Source organism: Saccopteryx leptura, chromosome 2 (genome assembly GCF_036850995.1).
Source record: "Saccopteryx leptura isolate mSacLep1 chromosome 2, mSacLep1_pri_phased_curated, whole genome shotgun sequence".
In the NCBI taxonomy this organism is placed as follows: domain Eukaryota; kingdom Metazoa; phylum Chordata; class Mammalia; order Chiroptera; family Emballonuridae; genus Saccopteryx; species Saccopteryx leptura.
In genome coordinates, this window is record NC_089504.1 from 292348671 (window position 1) to 292368713 (window position 20043).

General features: G+C 35.4%; 1 protein-coding gene and 1 pseudogene across 2 annotated transcripts in view; one reads left to right on the plus strand and one right to left on the minus strand.

The window, feature by feature from the left end:
- Positions 1-20043, minus strand: part of PPP1R3A (protein phosphatase 1 regulatory subunit 3A) — a 54737-nt gene that overhangs the window by 8497 nt on the left and 26197 nt on the right. The gene's annotated exons all lie outside the window — the stretch shown is intronic.
- Positions 77-18059, plus strand: LOC136394001 (elongation factor 1-alpha 1 pseudogene; annotated as a pseudogene).

The following is a 20043-nucleotide window of genomic DNA, read 5'->3' on the forward strand; positions in this document are numbered from 1 at the left end:
AATGAATATTATATAAACTTTCATATATTCTTGCATTACTTTGTATATTTTTGAATATGCCCGATCTCTTAGAATGATGCAAAGGTATATATTAGTTGTAAGAATTTTAAAAATAATTTACACAATGCCATATTTCTAAAGAAGATTATGTTGCTCACATAAAACTTATATAGCCAAAATACACATACTGTATATGCAAATGTCGATGATTCCATCATTCATGAATTTAATCTTCGCAAGTAGTAACATTCTTTTCTCTTAGTTTAAATGATCAAGTTTTATGAATTGACAGTGCCTCTGTGGCCATGGAAATTGTTTCTAACATCCTAATTATTAGTTTTTTTTGTGTTCCATTTTAACCAAATTTTATTTGGATTGATACATACAACATTAGCTCTCTCTCTCCAGAGAAGGACAGAAAAAAAAAAAAAACTTACAAAAAACTGAAAGGCAGCTAAATTTATACTCAGTTAAAAGACTTTATGTGTGTATTGCCACAGGCCAATTTTACAACCGAGACTTTAGATTGCACATACGAAAGCATAACTTTCCTTCTTTAAAATGATTTAAGTTACACTTTTCTATCATATTCAGCATAGTAGTTGAGAAAGATAAATACCTTTACTTTCAAATGTAATCTGTTTGTAGGTGTGTTTGTGGAATCATTAAATTTAGATTTGTCCATAACTCTTGACAAAATATGTTACTGAAAAAGACCATTCTGTGTATAGTTATGTCACAAGTCAATCTATCAGATTTGCTTGCTCTGTTTCAGCTGAATCTGCAATAAAAAAATATCTAAAAATTTGGCAATGACTGATAAGTTTCTGTAAAAGAGCTGATTTTTCCATAGACAATTTTGATCTAAATCTCAGGGAAGCTAATCTTATCTCAATAAAGCATGAGAAAATTACAAATTTCATATTGACTAAGAAAGCAATTCAGTATTATTTGAATTTATATACTTAATTTTATGTTAACCCAAAATATTTGGTATTTTCCAGGGAGCCATGAATGAAAATAATATTTCTATATAATTTCATCAGAAAATTAGTATTTACAGTGGTGGATTAAGGTTAGCTGAGGCCCAGGGCATAGAGAAAATTTTGGGGCCCTTAAGAAAAAGAGAGAGACAGGGAAAATAAAAATACATGTAAAGTTGAGGTTTTGAGGGGCCTTTCAGAAGCTGGGGCCCAGGGTACATGCCCTGTGTGCCTGCTGTTAAATCCACCTCTGAGTATTTACATAATTGACAATCTATATATCTATAATGTTTAATGACACCAATAGCCATAAAAAGACCCATTTTGTGAAATACTATTGCAAGCTGACACATTTGTCCTTCTCTGTGAATATACTATCTGTGAGCTTAAAAATATACGAATCACTTAACATCACTTATTGTTTCTACTGCCTTCTATTACCATAACAGTGAAGAAAATTCTCACTTGTAGGAGGAAAATAGTTATTTAAAAGCTTTCATTTTTGCCCAACCAAACCACTATCAAAAATTTTAATTCAATTATCTAAAATACCTCAATTTTTAAAATGATTGCATCAAAAAGAAAGGAACATGTTTTTAACTCATTTTGGGGAGAAATAATTAAGCACCAAACTATGTATTATTATATTGATATCTTATAAAAACATATCTTATAAAAACAGAAATATAAGGAGAAATATTAGATTTAGTGAAAAATACAAGAGAAGCCAAAATAGATGAAAATTAAATATATCAAACGATTATTTAAAAAACTAATGGAAGACATGTATGTAGTAAGACTCCTAAGGAATAAAATTGTATCAAGACCTAGAAAAACTAAGAAATATACCATGTTCATAGATGAGAAGAAAGTATTATAAAGATATTCATTCTTTCCCAAGTTGATCTGTTTTCAATTAGATTTTAATCAAAATTACAAGTTTTTCACAAATTTTGAAAATATAAATCTAAAGAAAGTAAGCCTAAGAACTAAAGATAGCTGAAATATTTCTGAGAAATAGCAGAAAGGAGAAAACTGCTATACATAATTTTAAGAGTTCTTGTGAAGATTTAGTTTAAAGCAATAACTTTGGCATGGAGACAGATGAGGCCTGAGGAATTTAGTAACAGATCTACATGAATTGAACTTTAGTAGATGACAAACATAGCACGTCAGACAACAAGGAAGTAAGAAGCTTTTAGTAAATGGAGACAGGGAATATGGCAGCTCTTATGGGAAAAGATGAAATTAGCAAAACATAAATTTAAAAATCAACTCCAAATTGATTGCAATCTTAACTGTCAAAAACCTTGAAAAGGTTAATAGAAAATATATACCTTATTTTATAAAATTTTTTAGATTTATTCATTTTTAGAGAGAAAGAGAAAGAGAGAGAAGGGAGGAAGCCCAGGAAGCATCAACTCCCATACGTGCCTTGACCAAGCAAATCCAGGGTTTCAAACCAGCAACCTCAGCATATCAGGTCCACATTTTATCCACTGTACCAACACAGGTCAGACATAAATATCTTTCAGATCTCAGAATAGAAAATGTTTTCTTAAATAAGGATAAAAAAACAGTAGCTATAAAAAAGATTGTCAGTTTACTTTATCAAAATTTAAGCTATTTATTAAAAGACATTATAATAAAAAATACAAATTATAAACTAAGATAAGATGCTTGCATTACACAAAATCAACACAAATAAGTATTAAAAATATAAAGAACTCCTATAAATCGTTAAGAAAACACAAAAATTTCAATGGAATCAGGGGAGAGAGTCAGACATTTCACAGAAAATAAGATACACTTAGCCAATAAGTACATAAAGGGATGGTTAACATTATTAAAAAACAGAGAGCTCTGGCTGGGTTGCTCAGTTGGTTAAGGTGTCATCCCAATAAACCAAGTTTTTGGGTTCAATTCCAGGTCAGGGCACACATAAGAATTAACCAGTAAAAGTATAAATAGGTGGAACAAAAAAAATTGATGTTTCTTCCTCTATCTATCCTGAAAAAATCATTAATAAAAAGAACATAGAAATATAAATCAAAACCATAAGGAGGGACTCTTTTATACCGCTTAATTGATGAAAGTTGTTATCATCTGCATAAACTTGGACCAACCCAGATGCTTATCAAGTGAGTAGAGGCAAAACTATGCCATATCACACACACATACACACACACACACACACACACACACACACACACACACACAAAACAACTGTATACTACTCAAAGATAATAAAGCACAAAGACAAAACAATATGAATAAATCTTATCAAAATAATATTAAATGAACATTTCCAAAGCATTATATCAGAGGACTTTTTATTAAACTAAAAATAACTAAGACAATTTAAATATATGCTCCAAGGAACACATAGAATATAATAAAAAGTTATATAAACAAGAAAACTTGATTTTTCAAGATATGGTTTCATCAGGTGGGGTAAGTTAAGGGACAGAAATGAGAAAAGAAAATGGTTAGTTATTGTTTTGAGTGGTAGTTTCAAAGGTGCTAATTACATTATTTATAATATCTGAATAATTAAATTCTAGTTTCCCACTCTGAAATTCAAAATACTCATTATATGATTAAGTTATATCTAAAGAGTATAATAAAACAACTTTAGAAAACTTGGAGCAAAAGATAGACTTGCTGGTTGATGATAATAAGGCCCAGACCTACATACAATTGTGATATAAATGAAACATTCTTAAGTGTTTTTAGTCTTCCCTGTATGTTTCGAGTCCTTTTTGAGTTTCTTACTTTTCTGCATTCCCAGAGTCTAACACAGAGACTGACACATCACAATGGTCACAAAGGTGCTGCTGAGTAAATGCCAAGCATCCTCTCTCTTCTCTCCTTCTCTCCACATCTTATCAATATCATCATGCATTGTTCTTCTCTTCCTTCTTCACTAAAAGTTAATTTCATAAAAAGTTCTATCTATTAAATGATGAATATTTTTAGTGTCTTAAAATGCTTTAAATATCATCCCTTTCAAAGTTCAGGACAGTGTTTTTAATTATGGGTTCAAATAATAAAACAAAAATTTAAAAATCTAATATAAATTTAGAAATTAAAAAGTCAAAATGTATGTACTTTGTAAAGCAACAGTTACATTTTAGTGAACCTTATATAATGTAGTCATTTATGCTCTTTAATTGTAAGAGGGGAATTTATTCTTCTAATAGATATTTTGAATATACACTATGGGCCATAAGTTATAAATAAGCACTGGAAAATCACACATAAACAATCTATAGCCTCTTACCTCAAGGAAGCAATAATGTAACAATGGAAAACACATCAATAAGCCCTGGCCAGTGGCTCAGTAGATAGAAAATTGGCCCGTCATATGGATGTTCTGGGTTTGATTCCCAGTCAGGGCACACAAGAGAAGCAACCATCTGCTTCTTCGTTCCTCCTTATCCCCCTTTCTATCCCTTTTCTCTTCCCTCAGTCAGTGGCTCAATTGGTTCAAGCATCAGCCCCAGACACTAAGTATAGCTCGGTTGATTTGAGCATCCACCCACAACGAGGCATTGCCCAGTGGATCCTGTTTGAAGTACATGCAGGAATCTGTCTATCTCCCTTCTTCTAACTTAAAAAAACAACACATCAATAAGCAATTGTTATAACAAATGATAAATATTATAATAAATAATGTGATATGATAAGTATTCTCTTAGGAAAAAAGAGAGGACAGAAATGAGAACATTCCTTTGGGGGAAATTAGAGAATTTTTCAAAGAGAAAGCAACATTCTGAGTTAAATTTTAGGGAAAGTAGAAGTTCTCCAATTAGAAAAGTATGGTAAGGTCATTTCAATCAGAGGAAATAACAACTGGACAAAGATTAAAAGAAAGTTCCAAGAAAAGATAGAAATCATGAAACAATGAGATTTTTAGGGTATTTGGACTGCTGTTTGGGGTAAGAAGGCCAAAGAGCAGAAGTAAAATTCATTTCAGTCAAATTTAAAGATCTTAGCATGCCACACAAAATGGGAATGAATTATTTATGCACTTTTTAATCACTGTAAGGGAGTGAAAGGTGGGACGTTAAATGGGAGGCATGTTCAGATTTACACTTAGGGACAAATCTCTGGAGATACATTTAGAGAGGTTGGATGGAATGAGCCACAATATAGCAGGAAGACTAGTCATGAGGTTGCTGAAATATTTCAGGTGCAAAATGATAAGGATTAAAGGTGACAGCAAAGAGGAAAGAGAATAGGAATTAAATTTGAGTTACAATTTTTGATGTAGCATCACTATGATTTGTTGATTAATTTCCTACAAATAGATTTTAAGAACACCTCTCTTCATCTGAACTTGGTTCCATTTATGAGCTTTAGAAACCTAGTATGCCCCCTTCTACGGAGGAGTTAAGTCTGGTGGTTAACTGCGGTCAGTAACATATTTAATCTGAAGTTTGGTTTCTGATGTATTATAGGCTGTGTGATTTGCTTCTCAGGTAGCCATGAAAAGTACTTTTCTCTCTAGTCTCTGGTACATGTGCCTGAACAGTGGAAGAGCAAGTTATGCCTAGGTGCCTGGCTTTTATTCTAATCCTTCTCTGGTGAAAAATAAAATGCTTTCTCAGCCATATTCTGTTCACCTAGGTTCATACCATTCCAAGTCATTCTTGACCAACCTGTGAGTGGTAACAAACCTGCTTTGCTAGATTTAGATATTCTACCAAGAACAATTTCTAAGAAGTTAGAAATTAGGCTTATAAAGGAACTTCAGACATCTCATTTGTTCAGAAGTTCTGCGCTCTTGACCTTGACCTTCCCTTCCCCCATGAATGCTATAGCTTTTAAATCTAACAATAGTTCCCTAAATTACCTTCATATTAGAAACATCAGGTCCTATCTCTGTAAATTCTAAATTAAAAGACCTGCACATGGAGGTGAAGAGAGGAACTGGAGAATGATTGTAAGGGAATTGCTTAAGATGGTTTAGATATGAAGCCAGATTTGCAAACTCCTGAAGTACACAATAATGTATACCTCAGAGCACAAAGCCCTTTGGACTTAGCTGTTTAGACTGCCCCTTCCCTAGGCAGTTAAGAAAGTTACTCCTCACCTTAAATTGAACCTCCAGGCCCCAAACAGAGTTCTCCTACATTGTACTAGTTTTATATGTGTGTAGCATGATTTACAACTATCCAGATGATATGTATGAGTAGAGAGAAATAAAGGTTGAGGCAGAGTCTTCTAGTTTGAGAATTTAAGGATGGAACTCATGTCACATGAGATGAATTCAGGAAAGTAAACAAGAATAAAGGAGAGGGTGATTTCTATTGAAGGAAATGTGTTCAGCTTAGAAAATCTTTGGGATGTAGGCTTTTAATCAAATGGGAAATAAAAATTAGCCTTTGTTAAATAGAAAATGTCCAGTTTTTGTTATTTTTCCTTTATTTCTCACAATATTTTTGACCAAAGCTTTGTACCATCTATACAATTTGAAGAAAAATTTTCCCCACTTCAAAGAAATGGGACTTACATTGAAATTTATGTAATGGTCTTAAATAGATAATAAATAATATGTGTTGACTATATGAAGAAGTAAACATTTTCAGCCAATAGTGATCCTTATGAAAATGTACTAGTTATTTAAATATATAGCAACTGATATTCATTCATCATTCAATCAACACTTAACAAATATATAACAAGTGCCCACAAATTTTCAGATATTGTACCATAATAAGACTGAGTTTCTTCCCTCAGAGGACTCACAAGCCAGCAGTGAAGTTAGACAATTAAGTAAAACAGTACAGTCATCCCTCATTATCTGAAGTTTTGTTTTCCAGGGTTTCAGTTAGCCATGGTCAACCATGGTCTGAAAATATTAAATTAAAAGTTCCAAAGTAAACAGGTCACAGCTTTAAATAGCACACAGTTTTGAGAATTGTGATGATATTTTGAGTCATCCTGCCCCATCCCTCCTGGGATGTGACTCATCTTTTTGTCTGACACTTCCATACTATCAATGCTCCCCATCCATTACTCAGTTGCTTTCTTGGTTCTCAGATTGATTGTCATGCTATTGTATTGCTGTGTTCAAGTCACCTTTGTTTTACTTAACACAGGCTTCAAAATGGAAGAATAGTGATGCTAGCAATTCAGATATGCCAAAGAAAAGCCAGAAAATACTTTCTTTAAGTGAAAAGGAGAAAGTTATTGACTTAATAATAAATGAAAAAACTCATATGCTGAGGTTTCTAACATCTTAGGTGAGAATGAATCTTCTATGTGGAAAATTGTGAAGAAGAAGAAAAAAATAAATTCAGGCTAATTTTGCCTTTTCACTTCAGACTATAAAGTTTGTAGTCATAGTGCATGGTAGTGCTTAGTTATGATGAAAACAAAACATTAAATTTGTGAGTAGAAGACATTTAACTGAACTGATATAATCTGGTGCTATCTGTGGTTTCAGGTGTTCACTGGGTCTTGGAGCTATCACTTTCGAATAAGGAAAGACTACTGTGACTGAATAATGTAATTTGTATGCTCAGTGAGGTTCAGGGTAGAGCAGGGAAGACTTCCAGGAGGACACGGACTCTAAATTAAAACTTAGACAATAAGTAACATTAGAGAAGCAGAAGCAGAAATTCCAAGAGTAAGACATCATGTGCCTTACTCTTCAGTAAAAAAGGAATTATTTTTAACATGTCAAGTAATTCAAGATACAATTTAGAAATAATGGAAGTTTGAAAGCCAGGTCACCTAGAGCAGAGATGACGTCAGAGTAATGGTAATATGAGAGATTCTCTCAATCTCTTCTTTTGAAATTTTAACAAATTGAATAACTATAATGCAGTGAAGGAATACCAGCTGGGCTCATAAGTGCACCTGGAAGATCCACACACCAAATGAACTAAAGGTGAGACAGGGTGAAAAGGGTGGGCAGAAGATAAAATGCAATCACAGTGGGCTTTGGAGAGGAGACAAACCTGGTGTGACTGGGTTTTTTATTTCTCTGCTGGACTACAGGGAGGAAGGAAGCTCAGGCTTTCTGGATTTTGTCTGAGGGGTACAGAGAGGAAAACTTGGAGTGACTGGGTCTCCTTCTGCAGGGAGGAATATGAGACAGAGGACCAGAGGGGTAGATAAACCAAAGCAGCCAGAGTGTGGGGTCATAGCCAGTGTTCCTGCAGTCTGCCTGCAGCCCACACTCAGCAGAGACAGAGAAAGCTAAAGTGTGGCCCCCAGCCTCCCAGATCCCGCCTCCCTCATCTTGCGGTACTGAGAGTGGCAGAGACAAATCCCACAGCTAGCTCTCCAAAGCCACTCTCTCCTGAAGAACAACTCTGATAGGGGTTAATATCCAAAATATATGAAGAACTCATAAAGCTCAGCAAAAAACAAGAAAACAATCCAATTAAAAAATGGAGAGAGGACATGGACACTTCTTCCGAGAAGAAATACAAATGGACAATAGATATATGAAAAAATGCTCATCTTCACTAGCTATTCAAGAAATGGAAATCAAAACTACAATGAGATATCACTTCATAACTTAGATTGGCTAATATCAACAAGACAGGTAATAAGTGTTGGAGAGGCTATGGAGAGGCAGTGTACCCCTCCTACACTGCTGGGGGTATACAAATTAGTACAACTGTTTTGGAAGAAGGTATGGTGGTTTCTCAGAAAATTAAGTATAGAACTACCATATCACCCAGCAATCCTTTTACTGGGTATCTACCCCCCCAAACTAAAAAACATTGGTGCATAAAGTCACATGGGCATCCATGTTCATTGCAGCCTTATTCACAGTGACCAAGACATGGATACAACCAAAGTGTCCCTTAATAGAGGATTGGATAAAGAAGATGTTGTACATATATATCATACAATGGAATACTACTCAGCCATAAGAAATGATGACATAGTGACATTTACAACAACATGAGTGGACCTTGAAAACATTATATTGAGTGAAATAAATCAATCAGAAAAAGCTAAGAACTGTATGATTTCACACATAGGTGGGATACAAAACTGATACTCATGGACATAGATAAAAGTGAATGGTTACCAAGGGTAGGGGGTGAGGGATGGGAATGGAGATGGGGATGGGGGAGGGAAGTGAAGAGGGACAAATATAAGGTGATGAAAAATGATTTGACTTTGGGTGATTGGCATACAAGATAATCAACAGTTCAAATGTTATAGAAATGTTTACCTGAAACCTATGTACTCATATTGATGAATGTCACCCTATTAAAGTTAATTTTCTAAATAAAATTTAAAATAAAAAGAAATCCAAGGTACCAACTGGTAATCAATTGTGCCAAAAGTCACAAAATTAAATTCTAACAGTGCCTCTTAAAATGTGGTTCTGAGATATCGTCTGTGAAAATCACCGGTATTTGTTACAAATGCTACTTTGGGGCCCTAAAATTAGGTACACTGAATTAGCATCTCTGAACTGGAAAGTGGGAATTTGCATTTTTTTAAATTGGAAACTCAGGAGAATGTAAACACGAGTGGTTGGATACACTAGGCTTTAGCTGCACATATAAAATGACAACAAGCAGACACCCCACCCACGGAAACAAGGCTTGTCACCTGACTCAGGAGCCGGCTTCTCCCCTGGGGGTGGAGCAAAAGCCCAGAACAGGCAGAGTCCTGCAACTGGGCATGGGAACATAGCCCCGCCCAGCCCGTGGGTCCAAGGCTTGTAGCCCAGAAGCGGGCTTCTCCTGCAGTGGAGGGCGAAAGCCTGGAATTAGGCGGAGACCCACAGCTGAGCAAAGGTGCTCACCCCTGCCCTCAGGGAAGAGCATAACCCTACCCGCAGGGGCAGAGCAAAGGCTAAGGCCACCAGGGCTTGTATACCTGAGCACATGACCAACAACCACTCCCGTGAAGGAGAGGCGGAAACCACAGAAACAGCCCAAGTGGGCTGGCACCAGCAATGCTCATACCCAAATGCCCTAGGCAGCAGCAGCAGAGGGGGTGGTGGACCTGCAGACAAACCACACCTAAGAAACACAGAGATCACACACAGTGGACTCCAGTGGCCAAAACTTTCTTTTAAACAGAAAAAATGAGAAGGCGGAGAAATGCAACACAAATGAATCAATAGAAATCCCCAAAAAGGGCCTGAATGAGTCAAATATAACCAAATAACCAGATGCAGAGTTTAAAATAATGATTGTGAGGATGCTCAAAGATCTTAGAACAACAATAGATGGTCATTACAAACACCTAAAGAGATAACAAATATAATAAAGGACATTGAAATAATAAAAAAGAATCAGTCAGAAATGACAAATACAATATCAGAAATGAGGAACACAATGGAAGGAATTAAAAGCAGGATGGATGAAGCTGAGAATTGAATCAGTGAGGTAGAGGACAAGATAAATGAAGACATGGAAGTAGAGCAGAAAAAAGAAAAGAGACTCAAAAAGTCTGAGGAAACTCGAAGAGAACTCTGTGACAACATGAAGAGAAATAACATCTGCATCATAGGGATTCCTGAAGAAGAAGAGAAAGAATAAGGGATAGAGACTTTGTTCAAACATATCATAGCTGAAAACTTCCCTAAATTAAGGCAGGAAAATGTCTCACAAGTTCAAGAAGCACAGAGAACTCCATTAAAGAGAAACAAAAAAATTTACACCAAGACACATCATAATTAAAATACCAAGGCTAAGTGATAAAGAGAAAATATTAAAAGCTGCTAGAGTAAAAAAGGCTATCACCTACAAAGGAGCCCCCATAAGGATGACTTCTGACTTCTCAACAGAAACACTTGAGGTCAGAGGGGAATGGCAAGAAATATTCAAAGTAATGCAGAACAAGAGCCTAAAACCAAGACTACTTTATCCAGGAGGTCTATCATTTAAAATTAAAGGAGAAATAAAAAGCTTTCTAGACAAAAAACAAAAACAAAAACAAAAACAAAAAAACCTCAAGGAATTCACTACAACCAAACCAATGCTACAAGAAATGCTAAGGGGCCTGTTGTAAACAGATCAAAGGTGAAAAAGAATATAGCAAAAGAGGAATGCAGTTTTAAAGAATAAAATGGCAATAAACAAGTACATATCAATAATAATCTGAAATGTAAATTGATTAAATGATCCAATCAAAAACATAGGGTAGTGGTGTGGATAAGAAAACAGGACCCATACACATGCTGTCTACAAAAGACACACTTTAAAACAAAAGATGCACATAAGCTAAAGATAAATGGATGGAAAAAAATATTTCACGCAAATGGAAATAAAAAAAAATCTGGGGTAGCAATACTTACATTAGACAAAATGGACTTTAAAACAAAGGCTATAGTAAGAGATAAGAAGGTCATTATATAATGATAAAGGGAGCAATCCAACAGGAAGATAGAATCGTTATAAATATCTACGTGCCTAATATAGGACCACCTAAATATATAAAACAGACTGATGGATTTAAAGGGCGAGATCAAAAGCAATACTATAATAGTAGGGGATTTCAATACCCCACTAATATTACTAGATAGATCCTCAAGAAAGAAAAATAACAAATAAACAGCAGACATAAAGGACACACTAGATCAACTCCATTTAATAGATATCTTCAGAACCTTTCACCCTAAAGCAGCAGAATATACATCCTTTTCAAGTGCTCATGGTACACTCTCTAGGATAGATCACATGTTAGGGCACAAAAGCAGCCTCAACAAATTTTAAAAAATTGAAATCATATCAAGCACTTTCTCTGATCACAATAGCATGAAACTAGAAATCAACCACAACAGAAAAACTGAAAAATACTCAAACACTTGGAAACTAAATAGCATGTTATTAAATAATGAATGGGTTAACAATGAGATCAAAGAAGAAATAAAAAAAATTCCTAGAAATGAATGATAATGAGCATACATCAATTCAAAATTTATGGGACACAGCAAAAGCAGTCCTGAGAGGGAAGTTCATAGCATTACAGGCATACCTCAAGAAGCTAGAAAAAGCTCAAATAAACAACTTGACCCAAAAAGAACTAGAACTAGAAAAAGATCAGCAAGTAAAGCCCAGAGGTAGTAGAAGGAAGGAAATAATAAAGATCAGAGCAGAAATAAATGACATAGAGGCAAAAGAAACAATACAGAAGATCAATGAAACCAGGAACTGGTTCTTTGAAAAGGTAAACAAGATCAATGAACCTTTAACCAGACTCACCAAGAAAAAAAGAGAGAGGACTCAAATAAATAAAATTAGAAATGAGAATAGAGAAATAACAACTGATACAACAGAAATACAAAATATTATAAGAAAATACTATAAAGAACTGTATACCAAAAAAAACTAGACAATCTAGAGGAAGTGGACAAATTCCTTGAAACATATAATCTTCCAAAAATGAATCTGGAAGAATCAGAAAACCTAAACATACCAATTACAACAAATGAGATAGAAACAGTTATCAAAAAACTCCCAACAAAGAAAAGTCCTGGGCCAGATGGCTTCACAAGTGAATTCTACCAAATATTCAAAGAAGAACTAACTCCTATCCTTCTCAAGCAATTTCAAAAAATTCAAGAGGAAGGAAGACTTCCAAGCTCCTTTTATGAGGCGAGCATAATTCTGATTCCAAAACCAGGCAAAGAAAACACAAAGAAAGAAAATTATAGGCCAATATCCCTGATGAATTTAGATGCTAAAATCCTCAACAAAATATTAGCAAACGGGATCCAGCAATATATGGAAAAAATCATACACCATGATCAAGTAGAATTTATTCTTGGGAGGCAAGGCTGGTACAATAATCAATGTGATTCATCACATAAACAAAAGAAAGGAGAAAAACCACATGATAATTTTAATAGATGCAGAAAAAGCATTTGATAAAATCCAGCACCCATTCATGATCAAAACTCTCAGCAAAGTGGAAATACAGGGAACATACCTCAACATGATAAAGGCCATCTATGACAAACCCACAGCCAACATCATACTCAATGGGAAAAAATTAAAAGCAATCCCCTTAAGATCAGAAACAAGGCAGGGGTGCCCCCTTTCATCATTCTTATTGAACATAGTTCGGAAAGTCCTAGCCACAGCAATCAGACAAGAAGAAGAAATAAAAGGCATCCAAATTGGAAAAGAAGTAAAACTATCATTATTTGCAGATGATATGATATTGTATATAGAAAACCCTAAAGTATCAGTCAAAAAACTACTGGACCTGATAAATGAATTCAGCAAGGTGGCAGGATATAAAATTAATACTCAGAAATCAGAAGCATTTTTATACACTAACAATGAGCTATCAGAAAGAGAAATTAAGGAAGCAATCCCCTTCACCATTGCAACCAAGAAAATAAAGTACCTAGGAATAAAGTTAACCAGGGAGATTAAAGCCTTGTACTCAGAAAATTATAAAACATTGATAAAAGAAATCAGGGAAGATACAAACAAGTGAAAGCATATACTGTGCTCATGGTTAGGAAGAATAAACATCATTAAAATGTCTATATTACCCAAAGGAATTTATAAATTCAATGCAATACCAATTAAAATACCAGTGACTTACTTCAAATATATAGAACACATATTCCAAAAATTTATATGGAACCAAAAGAGAACACAAATAGCCTCAGCAATCTTGAAAAGGAAGAATAAAGTGGGAGGTATCACACTTCCATATATCAAGTTATACTACAAGGCCAAAGTACTCAAAACAGCCTGGTACTGGCATAAGAACAGGCAGATAGATCAATGGAACATGACAGAGAACCCAGAAATAAACCCACAGCTCTATGGACAACTGATATTTGACAAAGGAGATAAGAGCATACAATGGAGTAAAGACAGCCTCTTCAACAAATGGTGTTTGGAAAATTGATTAGCTACCTACAAAAAAATGAAACTAGACTACCAACTTACACCATTCACAAAAACAAATTCAAAATGGATAAAAGACTTATTTGTAAGCCGTAAAACCATAAGCATCTTAAGAAGAAAACATAAGCAGTAAGCTCTCTGATATCTCTTGCAGCAATATATTTATCTCCATGGGCAAGTGAAATAAAAGACAGGATAAACAGATGGGACTATATCAAACTAAAAAGCTTTTGTGCAGCTAAAGACAATAAGAACAGAATAAAAAGACAAACTACACAATGGGAGAACATATTTGACAATACATCTATCTGGTAAGGGGTTAATAACCAAAATTTATAAAGAACTTGTAAAACTCAATACCAGAAAGACAAACAATCCAATCAAAAAATGGGAAAAAGAAATGAATAGACACTTCTCCAAAGAGGACATACAGATGACCAATAGGAATATGAAAAAATGCTCAATATCACAAATCATTAGAGAAATGCAAATTAAAACCACAATGAGATATCACCTCACACCAGTCAGAATGGCGCTCATCAACAAAACAACAAGAATAAGCGCTGGCGAGGATGTGGAGAAAAGGTAACCCTCCTACACTGCTGGTGGGAATGCAGACTGGTGCAGCCACTGTAGAAAAGAGTATAGAGATTCCTCAAAAAATTAAAAATCAAACTGCCTTTTGACCCAGCTATCCCACGTTTAGGAATATACCCAAAGAACACCATAGCACTGTTTCAAAAGAAGAAATGCACCTCCATGTTTATGGCAGCATTGTTAACAATAACAAAGATCTGGGAACAGCCCAAGTGTCCATCAGGGGATGAGTGGATTAAAAAGCTTTGGTATATATATACACTATGGAATACTACTCAGCCATAAGAAATGACGACATCAGATCATTTATAACAACATAGATGGACCTTTATAACATTATATTGAGTAAAATAAGTAAATCAGAAAAAACTAAGAACTGTATGATTCCATACATAGGTGGGACATAAAAATGAGACTCAGAGACATGGACTAGAGTGTGGGGGTTACGGGGGGGGGGAAGAGAGGGAGGGGGTTGGGGGAAGGAAGGGGCACAAAGAAAACCAATTAGAAGGTGACCGAAGACAATTGGACTTTGGGTGATGGGAATGCAACATAATCAAATGTCAGAATAACCTGGAGATGTTTTCTCTGAACATATGTACCCTGATTTATCAATGTCATCCCATTAAAATTAATTAAAAAATAAATAAAATGACAACAAGCAGACACTCTCTGACTACAGGAAAAGTGATTCAGGAAGTGCCTCTTTATGTCTCGGTTGCTTTAGTCAGTCACATCCAACATGTAAGGACTGTTGCAGTTCTGTGCACACACAGAAAAATTGTTTATGTATCTTATATATACCCAGAAATAAATAAATGCATTGAAGACTCAACCAGTCTATGTGCCTTACAGAATAAAATAGTGAAACATTAATGACTTTGAAATTGACAGGTATTTGCAAACTAATGAATTAAGTCATAAGCAAACAATAATTTTTGTTTGAGTCAGCTGTTAATCACTCAAAAATTGAGGCCTAGAGACTATCTCTGAGCCTCATGAAATTTCCAGAAAGTTTAGTTTATTTTTTATGTCAAGTTCCTCCAATTCATAGGATCTCAGATATGTAAAAAACCATATACTTGGGTAGTGTCATCTTATCCCATCATAGAGAAGCTAGAGCCTAAAGAGGATAGCAGAAGTCACACATGTTAACTAGTAGTCAAGCTAGAAGTAGATTCAAGTTTCTTGATCCTCATGTCAGTGTTTTTCAGTAGCGAGTCAATCCACAATGATGCAAATCCCAATCTTTCCTGTTGTTTCCCACTCACAAAGCCACTTAGTATCTATGTGACCACAGACAAAGAAATTAACCTTTCCATATCTCATTATTTTTCAAAATATGGCCTATTCTGTACAGAGGACAATTACTTAGCATAGTTCTCAATATATGGAATGTTTAAGAAATATATCATTATATCACTACTGTTACTTATCATTATTAGTTAGATGTGGTAAATACCACAGTGATTATTAGTTCTATGTTACTGCAGTACCCAATTCCAAAGCTAAACCTTTTACTTGAAATTATCTATATTTTTACTATTTATTCTATTCTTACATATCTTTAATTCACTAGTTACTTTTAAGAGTAAAATTTGCAACCCATAATGCATATTTACTTAGTCTTTTTTTAATATGCCCTCCATATTATTTTATATTTAATCCATATATATATGTGTCCTCCTTCTTTGGACTACCCTCCAAAAAAGTAATTAGATCTTTAGTGAAAGCAATTTTTTATTTAAAGTGTCATTGCCAAATGCAGTTTGCATAGGAACACTAATTCATGTTTTCTCTTACTATACAACTGATTTATTCAGTGTCAAAATTTAGGCAGTATGTTAATATTACTACAGTTTCTGGGTATGTGGTACTTCCACTTTTAAAGTTATGGTTAATTTAAACACTGTCAAAAATTAGTAAATCAAAAAATGCAGTAATGTTAGTATATAAGTAATAATATGACTTTCCTCAAGTTCTGTAATGTCATTGTACTAAAAGCCCATAATCCTCTTAAAATAAGAGTGGAACCTCTTAGACTTAGATCTGTTCCACACAATCTAAGTCTAATGTAATGGAGTGACTCAACCAGTCAGGGTAAATGTCAGGATTAGCTTGTAGACAGAGGAATCAAAAAGTTGGCATAGTTTTTTTTTTTATAATGGGTTTGCTGGCAGAACACAGGTATTGTGAAAACCACCAGTCAATCAAAGCCATAATAAGACAGGAAAAGACTCAACGTCACTGATATTGGACATGTAGACTCCAACATGTCTGATACATCTGATCTACACATTGGCCCTCTGATCTACAACTATGGTGGGAGCAACAAAAAATCCTTCAAAATTTTTGAGAAACAGTCTGCTGAGGTCAGGAAGGGCTCCTTCAAGCATGCCTGGGTCTTGGATAAACTAAGACCTGAACCTGAGTGTGGCTAAAGACCGGTGAAAATTCAAAACCAGCAAGGATTATGTGACTATCATTGATGCTCCAAGACACAGAGACTTTATCAAAATCATGATTATGGGCACATCTTGGGCTGACTGTGCTGTCCCGAGTTTTGTTGCTGGTGTTGGTAAATTTGAAGCAGGTATCTCCAAGAACTGACAGACCATGAGCATGACTTACACTAGAGGTGTGAAAATAACTGATTGTTGGTGTTAACAAAATGAACTCCACTGAGCCACCTTGCCAGAAGAGATACAAGGAAATTGTTAAAGAATTCAGCACCTACATTAAGAAAACTGGCTGCAACCCTGAGACAATATTTGTGCTGATTTCTGGTTGGAATGGTGACAACATGCTGGAGCCAAGTGCTAACATGCCTTGGTTCGAGGAATGGAAGGTCACCACAAAGACGGCAATGCCAGTAGAAACATGCTGCTTGAAGCTCTGAATTGCATCCTGTCACCAACTCATAAAATTGACAAGTCCCTGTGGCTGCCTCTCCAGGATGTCTACAGAACTGATGGTATTGGTACTGTCCCTGTGTCCTGAGTGGAGACTGGTGTTCTCAAACTTGGCATGGTGGTCAGCTTTGTTCTAGTCATCATCACAACTGAAGTAAAGTCTGTTGAAATTCACCATGAAGATTTGAGTGAAGCTCTTCCTGAGGAATGTGGGCTTCAATGTCAGGAACGTGTCTGTCAAAGATGTTCATCTTGGCAATGTGGCTGGTGACAGCAAAAATGACCCAACAATGGAAGCAGCTGACTTCACAGCTCAGGTGATTATTCTAATCCATCCAGGCCAAATCAGTGCTGGTATGCACCTATGCTGGACTGTTACACAACTCACAATGCTAGCAAATTTGCTGAGCTAAAGGAGAAGATTGATTGTTGTTCTGGGAAAAAGCTGGAAGATGGCCCAAAGTTTTTGAAATCTGGTGATGCTGCCATCATGGTTTGTGGCAAGCCCATATGTTTTGGGAGCTTCTCTGACTATTCTCTTCTGGGTTGTTTTGTTGTTCATGACATGAGACAAACAGTTGCTGGGTGTCATCAAAGCAGTGGACAAGAAGTCAATAGGAGCTGGCAAAGTCAACAGGTCTGTCCAGAAAGCTCAGACAACTAAAAAATACTGTCCCAATACCTACCACCCCAGTCTTAATCACTGAAGTAAGAGTGGTCTCACAACTATTTGTCTCAATTGGCCATTCCAGTTTAATAGTAAAATACTGGGTAATGATTACAGTGCATCGTAAAACCTTCAGAAAGGAAGGAGAATGTTTTGTGGACCATTTGACTTTTAGGTGTATATGTGTGTGGCAATTTTTAAGTTATTAGTTTCTAAAACCCAGTACTTTTTAATGGAATTAGCTTGACTAAAAATCTTTCACAGAATTTTGAGACCCATTAAAACAAAATCAAATGAGAAAAAAAAGTTGGCATGAAAATGATCATTTTCAAACTGAGTCATAATGAAGGAGCTTTCAGTCAAGATGGTACAGTAGGTAAGTGCTGTACTAGCTTCCTCTCACAACTACATCAAATTTACAGCTAAACTACTAAACAACCATCAATGAGAACTAACTGAAGCCCAGCTGAACAGAAGTCCTATAACTAAGGATACCCAGAAGAAGCTGTTGAGAATGGTGGTAGGGAAAGAGATGCAAAATGGGCCGATCCCACATCCACTTGTGTCAGATAAAAATTGGGAGGAATCTCTCAGATGCTGAGATCCTCCCTGTGGACAGAAAGTCCCAGACCCACACCAGGTTCCCCAGTCCAGGGTTCCAGGGCCAGGAACCAATGTGCCCATAAGTTCTGACTGTAAAAACCAGTAGAGAGTATGACAGAGTGACAAAGAGGGCTGTTGGAGTTTCAGGACTTCCTCATAAAAAGCTTTCACATGGATTTCTTTATTGATAGACTCACTTGTTAATGGAGTCACTCCTTCTGAGATCCAGTGCTGAGGCAACAAGTTGAAAGGCACCAGGGATATATAGGGAGGAATTGAATTATCTTGTTTCAGAACAGGGGATAGAAGGACAACTTTTTCCCAGACAGAAGTACTGGCAAAAAAGTGAAAGCAAGGGATTGAAACCTTATTTGAAGAAATAATGATGAAAAACTTTCTTGAAGAAGGAAATGGATATACAAGCCCAGAAAATGCAGAGTCCCAAACAAGATAAACCCAAAAAGGTCCACACCAGGACACTTCATAATTAAAATGACAAAGGTTAAAGACAAAGAGAGAATCTTAAAAGCACCAAGAGAAAAGCAGTTAGTTACCTACAAGAGAGCACCCATAAGTCTGTCAGATGATTTCTCAACAGAAACTTTGCTGTCCAGAAAGGACTGGCACAAAATATTCAAAGTGTTGAAAAACAAGGGCCTACGACCAAGATTACTCTACTCAGCAAATTATCATTTAAAATTAAATGTCAGATAAAGGGTTTCCCAGAAAAAAAGAAAAAGCTGAGTTTATCACAACCAAACCAGTAATACAAACAAAGGTAAATTAATTTATTTAAGGAGAAAAAATAAAAAGATAAAAATATGAATATCAAACTGACACTAAATAGATATCAGTCAACAATTACTTTAAATGCAAATGGATTAAATGCTCCAATCAAAAGGTATACATTAGCTGAATAAGACCCTCATATATGCTGTCTATGAGAGACTCACTTCAATTGAAAGACAGCACAAACTAAAAGTAAAGGCATAGAAAAAGATATTTCATGAAAATGGAAACAAGCAAACAGACAAAGCTGAATAACAATACTTACACTAGGAAAAATAGACTTTAAAACAAGGCTATAAGAAGAGATAAAGCAAACAAACAAACAAACAGCAATTCTTCTTCTAGGTATTTATCAAAGAAACTAAATACACGAACTCAAAAAGATATGCATTCATAGGTTAATTACAACATTAAAAAAAATTTTTTCAGTTACTTATTTCTTTTAGAGAGGAAAGAGAGAGAGAGAGAGAGGGAGAGAGAGAAAGAGAGAGAGAAGGGGGAGCAACAGCAAGTATCAACTCCTATCTGTTCCTTGACCAGGCAAGCCCAGGTTTTCTACCAGAGACCTCAGCATTGCAGGTCGACATTTGTCCACTGCGCCACCACAGGTCAGGTGCAACATTGTTTACATT